Raw genomic sequence first — 18,028 nt, forward strand, 5'->3', positions numbered from 1 at the left:
CCCCTGTTGCTCCGTTTTGGCTTAGAGTGTAGCGTAAGGTGAGTAATATTTATCGAAAATCCTGCATGGATGGTTTCGTTTGACACATTCGGTATTTACGTACAGGCGCTTCAAGCGAAGATCCATGGCAGGTTGACTACGTGCCATCAACATGATGGCACGTCGAAAGAGAATCTAAGGCGCCAAGACTGAAATTAAAAAGTCGTTTGGATGTGTAGTTTTCATCAGCACAACCTCAATCGCTATCTACACAGCTGCGACAAGCATATGGCATTTGCTTTAAAATGCACGGCCGCCATGCTACGTGCAGCCAGCTCTGAGCTTGATACAGAAAATAGCAAGACAGAGCAGCCAACAGCCGCATGACATCATGCCAGGGGTGACACCGTGGAATCAACGGCACCGATTGCAGCGATGTATACACACTTAGCAGTGGTTAAGAAGGCGGCAACCTCGCACCAGTTGGAGAAAATGATGTGTCAGTAATGCTATGTAGATAAGAAAGGGCGCTACACTATTCTACCTATAGAACAGGTATACAATGTGTTGCTAGTGATTTGAACTGTTTTCCAAGCATTTATTTCGTAGTAGTCAAATTATTCATACCTGATCTGGTGCACATGCAAGCAGGACAGGTAACTAGGCTTAACAAACACGGTGCCTGACTGTGACGTAAGCGTCGCCTAGACCGGCTTGTTCACCGATGCAATCCAATGCGGAAACGCCTAAGAAGCTTGACTTTACTAAATAAAAATTACTGTGGACAGATTTTGCTTTCGAACTTTTTCAGCACAGCATTCTAGTCGATGTCATTAATGAATATTTGAACATTTTGCCAGGCCGTCACCACTGAACACGTAGTTTTAGTAACATATGATACTCATTGCACACAATGAACATTGATACAAGATACTATAAATCCTACAATTTGAGACAGCGACGGAGTGTTTCAATTGCAATTGCAAAAACAGCTGAGCGCCCTCACTGAAGTAAACACGTAAAAATAAGCATATTAGTGGTTGAAGTATTTTATTATGCAATTGTAAAATTACATGAAAGAAGTGACAACCAAGGCCACGCCACTTAAAAGAAAACACGTAATGGTGATAGCACATACAGTCGGCTGTTTGCCACTTCAAACGAAAATATTATTTGGCAAACACAGCTCATGCTTCTCTTTTTTGATCAGTCGTAGGTGTGGCCGTGCTATTGATTTGATTGATATGTGGGGTTTAACGTCCCAAAACCACAATATGATTATGAGAGACGCCGTAGTGGAGGGTTCCGGAAATTTCGACCACCTGGGGTTCTTTAACGTGCATCCAAATATGAGCGAACGGGCCTACAACATTTCCGCCTCCATCGGAAATGCAGCCGCCGCAGCCGGGATTTGAACCCGTGACATGGGGGTCAGCAGCCGAGTACCTTAGTCACTAGACCACCGCGGCGGGGCCGGCCGTGCTATTGTGTGCTAGAAATTTGCAGCTTACGCGTTGGGTTAGCATGAAGAAAGCGAGTGACACCGATAAACGCGGATACTCAGGGAGTGATGCAGCATACGGAGAGCCATTGAAATGGTAGCTGGTGTAGACTGCGGGTAACCCATGAGCCTTTGCAAGTTTATGCCTCACTTATTCATGGGACATGGCATGACCCTAACTGCAGTATTGTAGGTCTAACTCTCAAATGCCTACAGAGCGCAATTAGGACTAGGCAAAGAGATGTCATTGGACACTGTCTTCTTTTTTTCAAGACAACATGGGGCCACAGAAGAAGCAGCGGAAAGTTCTGTCACTCAACACCATACAGACCCAACTTAGCTATCTCTGATTACCACATCTTTGCTAACATAAAATGCAGGCTAGGAGGCCTGTGCTTTTACTCAGTCCTGTTCTTTGCTCTGCTGCTTGCTGCAGACTCGCTTACTGAACTTCTAGGCGGAGAGTAAAGGAAGTTGCAAGGTAGACAGTTTTGATGAAGCCCTTGATCAACATTTGTTGTCCTGAATACTAAATCACTGAGACTCTTACATTACTAAGTCAAAAGTGTGGTTGCTAACTATTAGTGCTGTTCTTTTTCTTTGTAAGAATCATCCTGGCAAAACTGACGTATTTGCGTGTAGTGCCAGTATTGTTATAAATTATTTCTGTACCGTTCTCCTTTCTTGTAATTGCACTTCAGCTTGGGCTATGCTAGGCTGCAGTATTGTGAATTAAATAAATTAATAAGTTGGTGCTACACACTGACAAATGTCTGAATCAAAATGACAAATATGTACAGATAAATCTGGTATATGTACCTAAACGTTTCAAATGAAGCAGTCTTCATTTTCGCTCTGGTTACCACTTCACGACCGAACAGAACTTGAAAAAAAAATGTCACATGGAATGAGTGACCTTTTCTTAGCCAATTAGCGCAAACGTACTTGAATTAGCGACTCTTGTACAAACCTGCGGCTTGTGAAAGCAACCAAGACATCGGAAGTTAGCATTTTGTATATGCGAGATGTTGACTAATTTTTCTTCAATGCACAGGGTAATGGTAGAGATATTCTCGTCTGGGCCCCGTAATTAGTGTGTGGTGTCGTTTAGAATTTTTTCACGAGCCGTGAGCACTACATAGATGAATATTCAGCTGACCTTACTGTATCTGTAAGCATTGATATATTCGTTATCTTGTATATGCATATGCAAGAACTCGGCGTAAGTAATAGTGTAAAAACAGCTCAGCTGCGGAGAAGAATTATCTTTGGCTAAGTTGTAAACGATGCGTAAAGCTCTGTTTTGACGAACGTGGAGCTTTTCTAAAGTGCTGCTAGTAGGAAGAACAATTAAAACGTGAGACAGCTTAACGCACGAAACTGGCCTGCGCACTCCTCGGCAACTTTTCTGTTAACCAAACGCCTGGAGTTTTACATGGCTGGCACAATTTTTATGTTTACAGAGCTGCGAGTCAGTGATTCCTGTCATAGCACATGCGTGGCCAAAAAGTGATCCCTCTTGTATTAGCCACTATAATGTCTAGTGCACTTTCCCCAGTCACGCTCCATTTTCACTAACCGAAAATTCTACGAAGATTACGATATTACTTAACGCGAATTATACGTGCAGCTTCTTGTTGAAGCAATGCTAACTGCAGCCACATGCACTCCGCAGTTGTAGAAGCACAACATTAATTCACTACATGTTGCCACTAAAACTGCGAGTGCTCAAACTTCACGCACACCACTATGTGCGTTCAAGGTGCCGCGAACTAAGCGGAACGCTTACAGCCACTTTACGACAATCGAAGCCTGCCGCTCTGCATGCGCACAAACGTCGACCATAAAAAACTAAAGCGAGGGGTGAGCAGACAGCCCGCGTGACTGAGGAAGAAAACGAGGCTGCAGTCGCTCTTGATATCTACAGACTCCGCGTTTATTCTCTCGCCTTCGGTCTATCGGTTACGCCCCCAACGCAGACAGCGAAGCCGCATGACCCAGGAGCACACGCCTTGAGATCAGCTCTCACACACAACTGTATAACAGGCGCCATAAGTGCGTGGTCATCGGCAGGATTCTCTTTTGGGGGGTGCAAATGGCTGGTGTAGGGTGAAAGCACTGCCGTAGCTTGGGTGTGTGCAAGTGCTAGTGAGGCTTGAGGGGAACATCTAGCCCGTTTGTTCCCCTTACTGACACCCATGCATAAGTGTGCAAAACAAAATGAGTAATGCATACTGACAATCTTGTTAATAATAAGTTAAACAAGAAACAACCCAGTATGCTTCCTTATGTGACTCCTAGCTGGCTTAGGATCCAGTGTTTCTCATGAGTGCTAATTAATATTAACATACTGATGTCAAAGCGACACACAACAATTTACGAGTTATAAGGCTTGATTGCCATCATATTACGGAAATTCAAGCTAGACAAAATTATCTCTTGGTTTTGTTTTATAAGTGTAAAATATCCTTAAAGTAATTATGGAAGGCTAGCACTAGACGGTTCTCTTCAATTCTCTAGAGAATAAATTCTCTCGGCCGTTACACTACCCCAATATTTTTTTTAAACCATGCTTGCATGGCATTGCAAGATTACGTCCCTCAATAAACTGAGAGAGATGTATTCAAATGACGTTTTCTAGGCCTTTAATGAAAACTCGAAACGGGCAAACAGAAAATGCACAAGTTTGTGTCACAAAATTACTCAGAGAACACATTTCAATCAAGGCGCATTCATGTACCACAACATTTGAACTGAACAGCTAATGGTCATGGTACTCATGTCTTGCAAACAATTAGGAGCGGCCCAAGTTGTTGTCTTGAGCTTCCACGCATTGCTTTAAATGGTTTATCAGTGTGTTTGGTGGCACACAATTTCTTTTTCCTGATACTTGGCTGGGCTATCACAGAGAAGGTGCGCAATAGCAAATAGTTCTCCACGCTTTGTTTTGTGCACTTCCATCTAAACCATTGAAAACAGCTTGTTGCACGCTTGCGTGTACAGCATCATCCCGTTTCGACAGCTATTTGTAACGATACTCATGTCTTGCTAACAATAGGTGCTTTTTTAGCTTCCACGTATCGCTTTAATTGGTTGATGAGAGTGTTGTTGTGGCTCAAAAATTCTTGTCTGTGATAATTGGTTGTGTTTATCACTGAGATGGTAGAAAAAAGAAATAATTCTCTACGCTTTGTTTCGTGTGCTTGCATGTGATGCTTTGAAAAGAGCTTGTTGTACGCATGCATGGCAGCATCGTCTTACTTGACAGGTTGTCACTGTACTTCGGTTCTGCAAACATAAATTGCACAAATTTTTATTTCAGTTCTTACAATGTTTGAAATTATTCAGACTGTTTTACTGGCAAAAGCTTTCTTTGTGATTAGTACTTCACCTTGGTTATCACAGAGAAGGTGCGCAAGAGCAAATTTTTCTCATTGTTTCGTTTCATGTGCATCCATCTGAGCTTTCGAAAACAGCTTGTTACAGCTCATTTCGCGTATGCATGAAACCTTTCTACCAAGCAGGAACTATATATGTGTTGCAGTACTTGTGGTCTTGAAGCAAGATAAATACCTTGAATTTTCTGTTCATGTTTTCATGCAAGGATTCTCATGGAATCATACAAAACAAAGCGTGGAGAGTTATTTCCTCTTGTCTACCTTCTGAGGGATAAACACAGCCAAGTACCACAGACGAAAATTCTTGTGCCACAAAAACACTCTCATCCACCTTTTCAAGCAATACGTGCGAACACAAAATGAAAACTTCAGCTCTTTTGTTCGCAAGACATGAATACCAATACAAAAGCTGTCCAATGGGGATGATGCTGTACAAGCAAGCGTACAACAAGCCGTTTTGAAAGGTTCAGATGGAAGCGCACAAAACAAAGCGTGGAGAATTATTTACTATTGTGCACCTTTTTTGTCATAGCCAAGCTAAGTATCAGGAACAAGAAAGCTTGTGCCACTAAACAATCTTGTCAACCATTTCAAGCAATGCGTGGAAACTCAAAACAACAACTTGAGCCACTCTTGTTTGCAAGACATGAGTACCTTCACCATTAGCTGTTCAGTGGAATGATGTGATACATGAATGCATACAACAAGCTGTTTTCAAGGGTTCAAATCGATGCACACGAAACAGTATCTTGAGAATTATGTGCTTTTGTTTAGCGTTTGAGCAATAAACACCGCAAAGTACATTTCACGAGCAAGCATGCTTGTGCCACCCAAACACTCATTCAGCTATTTAAAGTAATGTGCTGAACATTAAACTGAATATTTGAATGAATTTTGTTGTAAGACATGAGTACCATGAGAAACATTTAGTTGGCCAGTTGTGAATATGCTTTCATGCATACATACATCAAGCTGTCTTCAAAGCTCAGAAGGAAGCACAGGAAAGGAAACTTTGATAATTATTTGCTTTTTTCTGATTCTGAGGAACAAACACAGCAATGTACCGCTCACAGGTGAGCAAGCTTGTGAAAAGCCAACCAATTTCTCAGATCCACCAATTGTAGCAGTGCATGGAAAGTTGATCTGAATATTTTATGTAGTTTTGTTTCAACAACACCAGTATAGCAAAACGTTTTTAATGCGTTTTTATATAATTATTTTTACTTGCTTAGAATAATGACTTTATTGAAATCTTTCTGTGTGTGCGTTTAGACCAGAAAGCGCCGTTGCTATGTCAGAACAGAGACGCCTTGCCCCTCGACCGTGTCGTGTGCACTTATACCTCAAGGTCCAAGCTGCGTAGAGCTCATTCGCACTCTTCCTTGGTAGTCCTACATGGCCCCTTGTGCTTTGTGCCTTGGTGCAATGACAGAGCACCTGAGCGAGACTTGGTCTATCTCTCCTGAATATAAGGATGAATTGTCTTTTATTTTCTTGTGTATGTTCTATATTAGACAATTATTCAACCACTATTTGCCGTTAGAGATTTCTACTAGAAAGATTATTCATTGCACAAATAAAACATTTAATTTAGTGTTTATTATTAACTGAGCAGCATAATTTGTGCGAATATAACACGTGTACAACTAAGGTGATCGAATGAATTCAAAGCACTTTGGTAATTATCTGATCTTTGTTATACTTTAGCTCATATTCGCATCTCATGATCTGTACTAGTTAAAATTGGTTATTTCTTGAGGTTGTGTACAGCCAATTAATGGAGCTGAAAAAATGAGCACTTTAGATCCTTCAATGCAAAAAACTAAACAAAAATGTTATGCATGCTTAGGTATTCGGTTGAATAAGTTTATTCATGTCCTTCATTGACTATAAAGGTTGACATTGAGCACTATCAAGTCCTATGTATGGCCCGAATTCAGCCCCATTAGCTCCTATAATATGTTAGATGGGACCTACATGCCAAATCCGTAATCCCTACATAGCTCCTATGTACCCCTATAGGTCCTGCCCAGGTCCCACTCAGCTCCTACATACCACAATGTAGGTCCTGTATAACACCTATCTACCCCAATTTGGTTCTTGTACAGCTCCTGTAACTCCTGTATTGCACTCCTGCTTGACCCTTTGCCAATCTGTACTTTTATGAATGAATGCCCCAATACCACCCCCCTCCTTTCTTCTGCCTTCTGTTCTATTACAATATTTCCACGCGTAGTCCGCATTGTTAGGAGGTTGTTCCATGTCCCTAAGAAGTGTTTCTACAAAACCGTATACCATCGGCCTCTCCTCCCTTAGCTGTTCTTCTATCTCTTCCCACTTCAGCCTGTTCCTACCGCTATGCATGTTAATATACCACATGTCTGAAATGGCTCGGCGCACGTGGCTACGTTTATTTCTGTCCCGGACTCTACCTATCTTAGATACTTTGCCACTTTAGAATCGTATCTGTCTATACCACCTGTCAAAGAGTCTCCCTGGTTGTTTTCCTCGTTACTAGCTATCCTGCACCCCGAAAGGCCCGCTTGCCCCCCCCCCCCCCATTATTGTAATGGCAATAATGGGGGGGGGCAATTAGTACTGAATTATTGTAATGGCAATTATATGGACACTTTTAACAGCTGCTACCATTGAACATAAGGGCGCAGTTATGAGTGCTGGTGCGTGCTTTGTATAAATATCACTACACGGCTTGTTTACGTGGTGTGCTCTCAGCCCTTTCTATTCGTTGAGACTACTTACAGAACAAAAACCCACTCACTCTCAGCAGCACTGACATTGACTTTAACCAGTGTTTCGTTCTGTGAGATTGAATCTGAAGAGTTAGGTGCTAATCTTTGTATACCATTCCCATTTGCTCCAATTTCATTCATTGCGTCGTGCTTGTAACAACACTCTGAGCTCAGACTTTATCTTTGGACCTCAACCGGCATTTGCTAGCGTGCTAGAACAGGGGTGCAACAGCCGAAATACTGTTTGGAGGAATTTTCGGAGAAGCAAAATGTTAGTTTTGGAGCCCCAAATTCCAAGTGCGGAGCTGGTTATGGAAAAAAAAACATGCATTTTTATTATGACATAGCAAATTTGGAGCAGTACAAAAAAAAGGCTTACATTTAAAAAAAAAACGTATAAACAATTCAACATACCTAAATTATGTAGTGTGAGCATACTATCTACTACTATTTTAATGAAGGTAGTATTTTGAACCACCTCACTAAGGAACCAATGATAAAGTTCACAGTAGCATTTACTGCACCTGTTAAATCATTGACAAACTGAGGATTTCAATATCAATCTGCCGATATTGTGAGCTTGAAAGTAGGAAGATTCGTAAAAACGAGAAGTAAACGTGGTGAAAAAAAATTGGCGCACAATTTAGTTTGTTTCTGTAGAGAAGCATAAGTGTCACACACTGTTTCAAATGATTGCCAGTAGCTTATTTATACGTCAGTGATTATACTGGTACTCAGAATGGAACGGTGTACAAACACATGAGTAACTGAGCAAAATGTGAAGTGTCCCAGTATCGCGAACAGCTCCTTGTAAATCTCAACACGCTTTTTCGCGAGGCACCGGTCTCGTGTGGCAAAGGTGACTAAAGCAGCTCTAGAATCAAAGTCATCAAAATTTCTAACCGCTCACCACCCCCCTTCTACCCACCATTTTCAGCGTGGGGCTATGTGCCATTTCGGCTACCTAGCAGGGCGAGTTTGACCAGATAAAGTAACAAAGGCGCGCGCCCGTTGCCCCGGCGACGGTACCAGATATCTATTGCCAAGACCGTGGCAAGGACGACGCAGCTTCTAGACAAAAATGTTATGTGCCATTGCTAAGATAATCGACACCGGCATTTGCAGAAGGTCGAGCTTGTTCGAGCATTGATAGGCCATAGCCGCGTTTTCTGTCAAGAAAAATTACATTTTCGGCGAGCGTTGGTGGCTACATAAACACATTTTTGTTTTGAAGTTCCACCGACCCTCCAATACGTATCTGTTGCGGTCAGCAGACCGACGGGCATGCAGTGTTGTTACTTTATCTGGTCGATACCGTCTCTCGAGCATAGGGTGGGTGGCTAGATTATTTTAAGTATGTTCTAGGCACTGTAGTCCGGGTCTGCGCGCTTTGACTGATGGCGCAAAGCTGCAGGTGGCTGACGTGGCCTGCATTGCTCACCGAAATTAGTTCAACTGAAAAAAAATTGAGGCTGGCTGGGCATTTTGGCGCAGTGTGGTGCAATTTTAACAATTTCACGGGTTTGGTGCAGCTCGGTGAAACAATCGGGAATCGTATCAAATTGGTGCCATTGGCGCAGCTGTTACAACCCCGCTGAAAGGACCTGATGTTAAACTGTTCAAGCTTTAGCAGCGCATTTCGGGGGCTGTTAAGTCAGCAATTCGAGTCTACCTGGTTACTGCCACCTATTAAGGGGTAGTGACAATAACATTTCTACACCATGTATCTACTTTGCCATTATTGAATAAGACAGGTATGCGGGTGTATGTAAACTCTGCCTTATTTCAGAGCATTGTGTCGCTTAGAGAACACCGGGCAAGTCCCAGACTGCCACGTATTTTTTACCCTATCGTAATCATTTTTGTGCATGTAATAATGATAGCAACCAGATGTTTATACTAATTTGTTCAGAGCCTTCTGTTTTATTGACCGAACCAACGTATGGTTCATTTTACAAAAAATTGCATTTTTTTGCTCCAGTACATAAATTCAGAAAAGTTTTGCATACTTTTTTTAGTTCAAATGAAAGTTCTTCTAAAGGATCAAGTTCAGTTCAGCGCACCACCATGTGTTGCTAGAATACGTGCACAAACAATCAGCATGATATCTTTTGCCATTTTAAATTTATCGTACTGACATAACAAAAAATGCCATTTCGAGAAGATGGAGTTCAGCTTATGCAATGGAAATTCCACAATTTTTCTGTGCTGACTTATTTTTTTTTCACTGTGTCACCTTATCTATTTCCCAGTGTTTGACTTCGGTAAATGCTTAAACATTAATAGTTGGCAGCTTTTTCTTTTCCCTAAAAAATGCTAAACTTCATGCTTTTTGTAAATTTACAAAGAAAAGAAGCTACAAATATACCATATGTGAAGGGACATTAGCTTTCAGGTCGCTTTTTTCAGTTGATTAAAAAAGATACGCAGGCTGAGGACAATACTGTAATATCTAAAGTGAGCGCCCCCACCTAAGCAAATTCCATCCTCTCTCTTTCAAGATATTTAAAACATGCATGAACAACTGAGCAAGCACTTCCCTGCCCCCTCCCCCCCCCCCCCGCCTTCCTGTCATTTCTGCAGTTTCCTTCCCTTTATTTAGAAGGGCAACGAGGTTGCAGAATCATAGTGAATTGATGCATATTTATTAAAATGTATCAGTTTCGTTGGAAGCACATGCGACTTTTTCATCACAATATTGATTTTCGATGCAAGACCGAGCAAGAACACCCCCCCCCCCTCCCTTCAAATTCTCGTCATCTCAACATAGTGGGAGCACTTGCTCAGGATTGCACGGTACATGAAAATTGTGGAAAAAGAATCTGCTTTCATATCTAGTAAACAATGAAAAAGTACTTTCTTCTAATTTTTGCTTGCCCTGCTTCCTTCATACACAAAATTAATAACGTTCCTTACAAATATTATTGAATTCTACACACCATTTCGCAATGGAATATGGTGCCCGCTGAAGTGTGAACTGGTCTTTTGTCACATTCTTGAGCAGAATTCAAAACTTATATGAACACCTTGTTTACTGTACAGTGTGCATATTTCTTGCTCTTATTTGCTTTGTCCATAGGTTCTATTTATTTTCCTCACATATTTCAGTATTCAAGTTCAATTCATTCCTGCATGGGCCCGAGAAGGGGCCTGCAATATTGTAAAATAAAATAAAGTAAGGTACTTTCAAATTCACATAAACTTGGTTCCCTGCACTGACAGACCCGCGAAGTTTCAACCATGTTCAAGAAGCATAAAGTTAGCAGACTTGTCAATTATTCTGCCCATTGAAAACATCAATGGCATTGAAAGCTAAATTTCTTAGCAGTGCACACTTGCCTGCTGGCTTCCTTAGGAAGCATGTGAAGCCCTGTCAATGTGAGGCATCATTGGCAAAGACTGTGGTAGCGGATCAGAAGTGATAATACTGGCTGTGATGCAGCAATGGCTGAAGTGAAATCTAGGCCGTGGTGGTGGTGGCAGCAGCTGCAGTGTTTGTGCCGAAGGTGCCTGACCTGGAGGATATGACAAACTTCAGGGGTGACAGATAATAGATACCGAGAAATCATGAAAAATAATGTTTACTACAAAATAGAAATTTACAACTTAGAGTGACGGACAGCTGAGCTTGTTAGGAGAGATTCGTGTTGGACTTGGTGAACATAATAAGCCAGAAGCGTAGCGAGTAACGGGTGTGTCGTGGGTAGTCCTCACATTCACAACATAGCTCAGAGGCTAAAGAAAGTGATAATTAGACACAACATCAATGCGTTATGGCCACCGAGAGACTAGGTACTAGGTGAGATACGCACCGGCATGCTGAAAAAGAATGAGATGGGACAAGAAGCTGAACTTCCATTTGTTTTGTGCACACACCAATAATTTTGATGATTACCATACAGACGCAAAGTAAAATGCTCCTTTTAGCTTCGGTCATACCTACACAGGGCAGATGGGCCAGTGTTAACCAGAGATTAATGAAATAGAAGAGAGCGCGAACTACAGGCTCACCAAAAATTCCATCTTTAAATTGTCGAAGGTGTGTTGAAAGCACAGGCTGACCAAAAAATGTGAAACTCACTGAATCACAAAATGTATTTGCACATATGGCTCATTCAGATTATCATTTATGGCCCAATCCTAGTTTGAGTGACTCGGCTTGTGAGGGAGTTTGCCGACCTATGGCTGAGAGGGGTTCTGAAGCCGGCCATTCCTTTTCTCCAAAGCCTCTATTTCTTGCTGAATCCACTCGTTCCAGTGTAAAAATTTTCTTGTCTTTCTGGAGGAGGCTCAATCAAACAAGCTCCTAATTGCCGGAGCCATCCTTCAGGGCTCTTTTTCTTTCTTGAATCGCTGCCTTCTGTGACTCTTTTTTGGAGAGGGGGGGTCTTGGGAGTGTGTATATATATACCAAAAATATTACCACTCAGTAGAGATGCTCTAAATGCCACAAAATCCAGCGTAAGCACTCCTAACAGAGCAAGCACCTCCCTACTTTCTTCAAGAGGTGTTAAATAAGTACCCTCTTCTCCTCTACCACCGTTTTCACTATTTATATTTGCCGAGTGATTGCGAAATAAAGCCGTGTATGCATGGGCATTTAAGAAAGTGCTTAAGTAGACGCACAGATGTGCATTTTCTTTCTCAGTGATTCTTCCACTTCCACGTTAAATATTGACCGATGACTGAGCAAGGGCCTATTCTTAAAGCCTTGTTAAATTATCATTCACTCTCCAGGAGCACTTGCTGAAAATTTTTCGGTAAACACAACATACTACGAAGTCTGTACTTTCCAGTAACACGTACCTCAATAGAGTTGCAATAACTACGTTACTAAGTCATCTATTACTTCATAGGTATCCATGAATATTCACTTGTTGAATATCATACTGCCTCCTGTATTGCTGACCACAACAGCTGCATGTGCTCCTTAATTTAAAACTATGCAATTGTTGCATATCATATTTGCAGGCTGATATTTATGCAGTGATTTAGTCACATGAATTTTTCCAAACTACTGGAAATTTTTTATTTTTTTTATTTATTCGATTATTTATTTATTTATTACATACTGCAGTCTGTAGACCAAGCAGGAGGGGCACAAAAAGGGAGCATAGCGAAAAAAGCGAACAAGTTATACAGCAAGTTAGAATACACAAAGCTACTGAAAAACAAGTCATACTAAATAGGATGCTTAGTTATACATATCTAGAAAAAAAAGCGAACAAACTTCTAGAAACAGTTTCAAGCACAAAAATGTAAAGCTGCACAGTTGAAATAATAGGATGAGGTAATCTGGCATTGAAATATCAACAGTGTTGATTATACAAGAAATGCATGTAGTTTTCAAAGTCGGGAATGCCACGTTAGGGAAAAAAACATTTGAAGGCAGTGCATTCCATTCGCTAATGGTTCTCCAAAAAAAAAGGAATGTTTGAAAAGGTTAGTACGTGCAAAGTAAGGTGTCAGATCATGATTGTGAGCATGCCTGGTTTTCTTGGAAGAAGAGGGAGAGATGTATTTACTGGAATTGATATTAAACTGATGATTACGAAGCAGGAAAAGAAACTTGAGTCTGGCGATAGTTTTACGCTGTTTCAAGAGCGGATTGTTGTTAGTAGCCCTAATTGATGAAGGTGAATCAAGATTGTGATAGGCATTGTAGATGAATCTTACCAGTCTCCTCTGGACCATTTCAAGTTTATAAACATCCTTTTTTAAAATACGGGTCCCAGGCTATGCATGCGTACTCTAGACGGGGTCGAATAAATGTATTATATGCAAGAAGTTTGATCTGAGTTGGCGCGTTTTTTAGTTTGTGTCTAAGAAACCCTAGTTTTCTAGAGGCGGAGGAACAAGCGTCGTCAATGTGGTTACTCCACGACAGTCGATTGGTAATATTGACTCCCAAGTATTTAAAATTGCTCACTTCGATCAACGGATTATTATTTAAGGTGTAGCGTGATGCAGAAGGGGTAATTTTATTTGAGATACGCATAGAGACAAATTTACTAATGTTTAACTCCATCGACCAGGTATGGCACCAGTCGGAGAGAGAATTTAGGTTGTTCTGCAAGCAATCTTGGTCCCTTTCACTTTTAATTGGCTTGTAAAGAATGCAGTCATCTGCAAAAAGCTTTAGGCTTATGGCGGAGGTGTCAACTGATGAAACGATGTCATTGATAAAGATGAGAATAAAGACAGGACCAAGGACACTGCCTTGTGGAACTCCCGAGGTTACAGGTTGAACCCCAGAGCAGAAGCCCTCTACCTGGACAAACTGTTTGCGGCTGGTAAGGTAGGAGCGAATCCAATTAATTACAGTAATGCGTAGGCCACTGTTTGAAAGTTTGGTAATTTACTATGACAAACACAGTCGAAAGCTTTTTTAAAATCTAAGAAGATGGTGTCTGTTTGGTCGCCCTTATCAAGTGCCATTGCGAAGTTGTGAATTGTGGTGACAAGTTGAGTGGTAGTAGAGAGGCCCTTCCTAAAACCATGCTTGAAAGGAGTCAAAATACTGTTTTCTTCAAGAAATGACATTATGTATTGCGTGATGATATGCTCAAGAAATTTACAAGGACCGGAAGTTAATGATATTGGCCGGTAGTTTTCAACATTTAGGCGATCACCTTTTTTAAATACGGGAATAACACGTGCCGTTCGCCAATCATCGGGAAGAATTGAATTATGAAACGAAAGACGAAAAATATGGGTGAAGACTTGTGCGATAGGTTCAGCGTAACGTTGCAAAAATGCATTAGGTATGCCGTCGGGACCATCGGAAGATTTAGTCTTAACATTCACTAACAGTGAAAGGACACCTTCGACAGTTATGAAATCGGCAGATATAGTAGAGAGAGAAATAATCTTTGTGTCAGCATGATCTCTCTGAGTAAATACTGAGTGAAAATACTGATTAAATTGGTTTGGAATTTTGACTAGATCGTTAACAATACAGCCACTTACTGATATCTCGGTCGATGTTTTGTGCGCATCGCTCAAGTACCGCCAGAATCTATCCGGGTTAGTTTTCAAAAAGTTAGGAAGCGAGTGGTTAAAAGTATCTTGCCTTAGCTTCGCTTAGCCGAGTTGCAAGCTGGGCCTTCAACGGGATAAGTTTGCAGGGTATTTTTTTTCTTTTTTCTAACTCGTTTTAGCTAGTGGTGCAAATGTATGACATCTCTAGTAATCCATGGTTATTTCGGTTTTTCCTAACCCGTTTGCTTGGCACAATCTTATCAGTGCAGTAATGTATCGCAGTTTTTCTTTCGTTCCAGGCAATCGACACATCATCGGAAAGATTATCACATAAGAACCACAGATAATCCAAAATGGCCTGGTCATCCGCCTTCGAGTAATCCTTAATGAGATGTCTGGTCTCTTGTCGGTGTGCTTTGTTTTCACCAAAACCGAAGGATAAAAATACTGCTTTATGGTCGGAAATGCCATTTTCAATAGAGACCGTGTATTTGCATACATCGGAATTTAAAAGGACTAGGTCGAGTGTAGAACGGGTGTTTCCAGCCTCTCTGGTGCACTCATGAACAATCTGCACAAGATAGCACATCAAGGCAATGTCGGCGAGAGGGTTTAGCGTCGTTACATCAGAGCCAGAGCATGGAACGCGCCAGTCAACATTGGGCAAGTTAAAATCACCTGCAAGAATCAGACGATCATTTTTAAACGTGCACACGTGGTCATATAGTCTAGACAGATATGCGTGTGTTGAAGAGGGTGGTCTGTAGATGGCACATACGGTGAAGTAATGTCCCCAGCAGCTTACCTTAAGGAATAAACTTCCGTGCTCATGAAATTGTTGAAGGGGCCGAGCACTAATACAATCTTTGAGCACTATTGCTACACCACCAACTCTTGTTGGCCGGTCACGTCTGAAGATTTGATATATCGGAGGAATTAGTACTGAATCATTCATACCTTCGTGCAGCCAGGTTTCTGTGAGTATTGTAATGTGAGGGTCGTAGGTGAGTAGAAGGTACTCGAGCTTGTCAACTTTATTTGACAGGCTTTGCGCTTTTACGTTAAGCACTCTCAAACTTTTGGACACACACTGTCGAGTGGGTCAATCAGAACCTGTAGCTTGCGGATTAAGGGCTACACGCACATTTTTGGGTTCATCCCAGCCAAAAAGTTTGCCATCAATTTTGATCTTGTCGTGAATAAGAGTAACCCATTTCCTGCTGTCGCGTTCAGCTTTTGCACTTTCCCAAAGCAGGCGGCGCTTGTGCAGCGTGCACTGGCTATAATCATTTTGTACATAAATATTGCAGCCCTTCAATTTATTTGAATTCTTTAAGACTTCTTGTTTCTCCTCATAATCTTGAAAGTAAGCTATGACAGGCCTACGACTACCTTGGCGGCCAAAACGGTGAATTCGGGTTATGGACTTGCACTTCACTCCCAGTGTATTCTCGAATATATCGGTTACAACAGCAGTTCGAAGACAGGTGTCATTTTCATTTGTGTTTTCGAGAACACCATGAATGATAAGGTTTGCCCGACGGCTTCGGTCTTCGAGATCAGTTAACTTGGAGCTCTGCCATGACAGCACAGTTTGAAAAGAAGGTGCAGTGGATTCATGAGCTGCAACTTCCGGTGATTTATTTTTAAATTACTGTAGCTTGGCTTCAATTGCTCGAAATCGCAAGTTCATGTTGCACATTATTTGTTCATTCATCGATTTTATTAGCAGTATTTCAGCCTTCATATCTGCTTGGCCCTGAAGAATACCGTGTAGTAAATCAGCGTTCGTGGGTCCTGGGTTTGTCTCAACGTCACCACAGAGTAACATTTTGCATGCACAATAGCACTCATATGCAATACTTAAACAGGTGCTTGGGCACGGCACCACTACTAGCATGACTTCATCACTCGTTTTTATGTTTTAAGCAGAGTAGCAAACCTGTACAACGAAGAACAACTTCGTGGTCAGCAACATGGTCGCTGTCGTCTCGACGTGCCCACTGTCGAGCAAATGCTGCAATGGATGCTTTATAGCCTCGGTCGCTGATGTCACGGACATGCGCAACTATCGCTGCGTCGGAGCGTCCACACAGAAGGTCAGTATCGGCGTCCGCACATGCAGATCTGTCACGGAAAGTTAGATGGTGTCAACTGGCGGTGTGCACGTGTCATTTGTGCTCGGTAATCCTGTAACCGTCAGCAGCGAAACCTGTACAACGAAGAAGAACTTCGCGGTCAGCAACATGGTCACTGTCCTCTCGCCGTGCCCACTGTCGAAGAAATGCTGCAGTGGATGCTTTATAGCCTCGGTCGCTGATGTCACGGACATGCGCAACTGTCGCTGCATCGGAGCGTCCACACAGAAGGTCAGTATCGGCGTCCGCACATGCAGATCTGTCACGGAAAGTTAGATGGTGTCAACCGGCGGTGTGCACGTGTCATTTGTGCTCGGTAATCCTGTAACCGTCAGCAGCGAAACCTGTACAACGAAGAAGAACTTCGCGGTCAGCAACATGGTCGCTGTCCTCTCGCCGTGCCCACGTCGAAGAAATGCTGCAGTGGATGCTTTATAGCCTCGGTCGCTGATGTCACGGACATGCGCAACTATCGCTGCGTCGGAGCGTCCACACAGAAGGTCAGTATCGGCGTCCGCACATGCAGATCTGTCACGGAAAGTTAGATGGTGTCAACCGGCGGTGTGCACGTGTCATTTGTGCTCGGTAATCCTGTAACCGTCAGCAGCGAAACCTGTACAACGAAGAACTTTGCGGTCAGCAACATGGTCGCTGTCCTCTCGCCGTGCCCACTGTCGAAGAAATGCTGCAGTGGATGCTTTATAGCCTCGGTCGCTGATGTCACGGACATGCGCAACTGTCGCTGCATCGGAGCGTCCAGACAGAAAGTCAGTATCGGCGTCCGCACATGCAGATCTGCCACGGAAAGATTGATGGTGTCAACCGGCGGCGCGCACGTGTCATTCGTGCTCGGTAATCCCGGGACCGTCAGCAGCGAAACCTGTACAACGAAGAAGAACTTCGTAGTCAGCAACATGGTCGCTGTCGTCTCGCCGTGCCCACTCTTCATGAACTGCTTCATGAAGAGTGGGCAAATTAACTGCTTCATGAACTTAACAAACATACAGTCAGCATGAGTGTAACTTGAGAAGCTTGCTTTGACATGTTCACACTACAGAGATATATTTTAGCTCATAAAAATAAGATGCCTATATTTTTCAAAGTGAAAATGGCCCACAAATAATAAGCAATTAAAATTTCATGATGCAACGCATATGTGTTGTACGATTTCTTTAGTGTGCCTGTCTATCTTATGAGGCCACAGCTCTCAGTTTTTGACGCAAAGCACCCATGTAAACATGCCTACATAAGTGTGAAGTGTGATCTATAATTCAATTTCGG

This window comes from Rhipicephalus microplus, chromosome 2, assembly GCF_043290135.1.
Source record: "Rhipicephalus microplus isolate Deutch F79 chromosome 2, USDA_Rmic, whole genome shotgun sequence".
NCBI classification, from domain to species: Eukaryota; Metazoa; Arthropoda; class Arachnida; order Ixodida; family Ixodidae; genus Rhipicephalus; species Rhipicephalus microplus.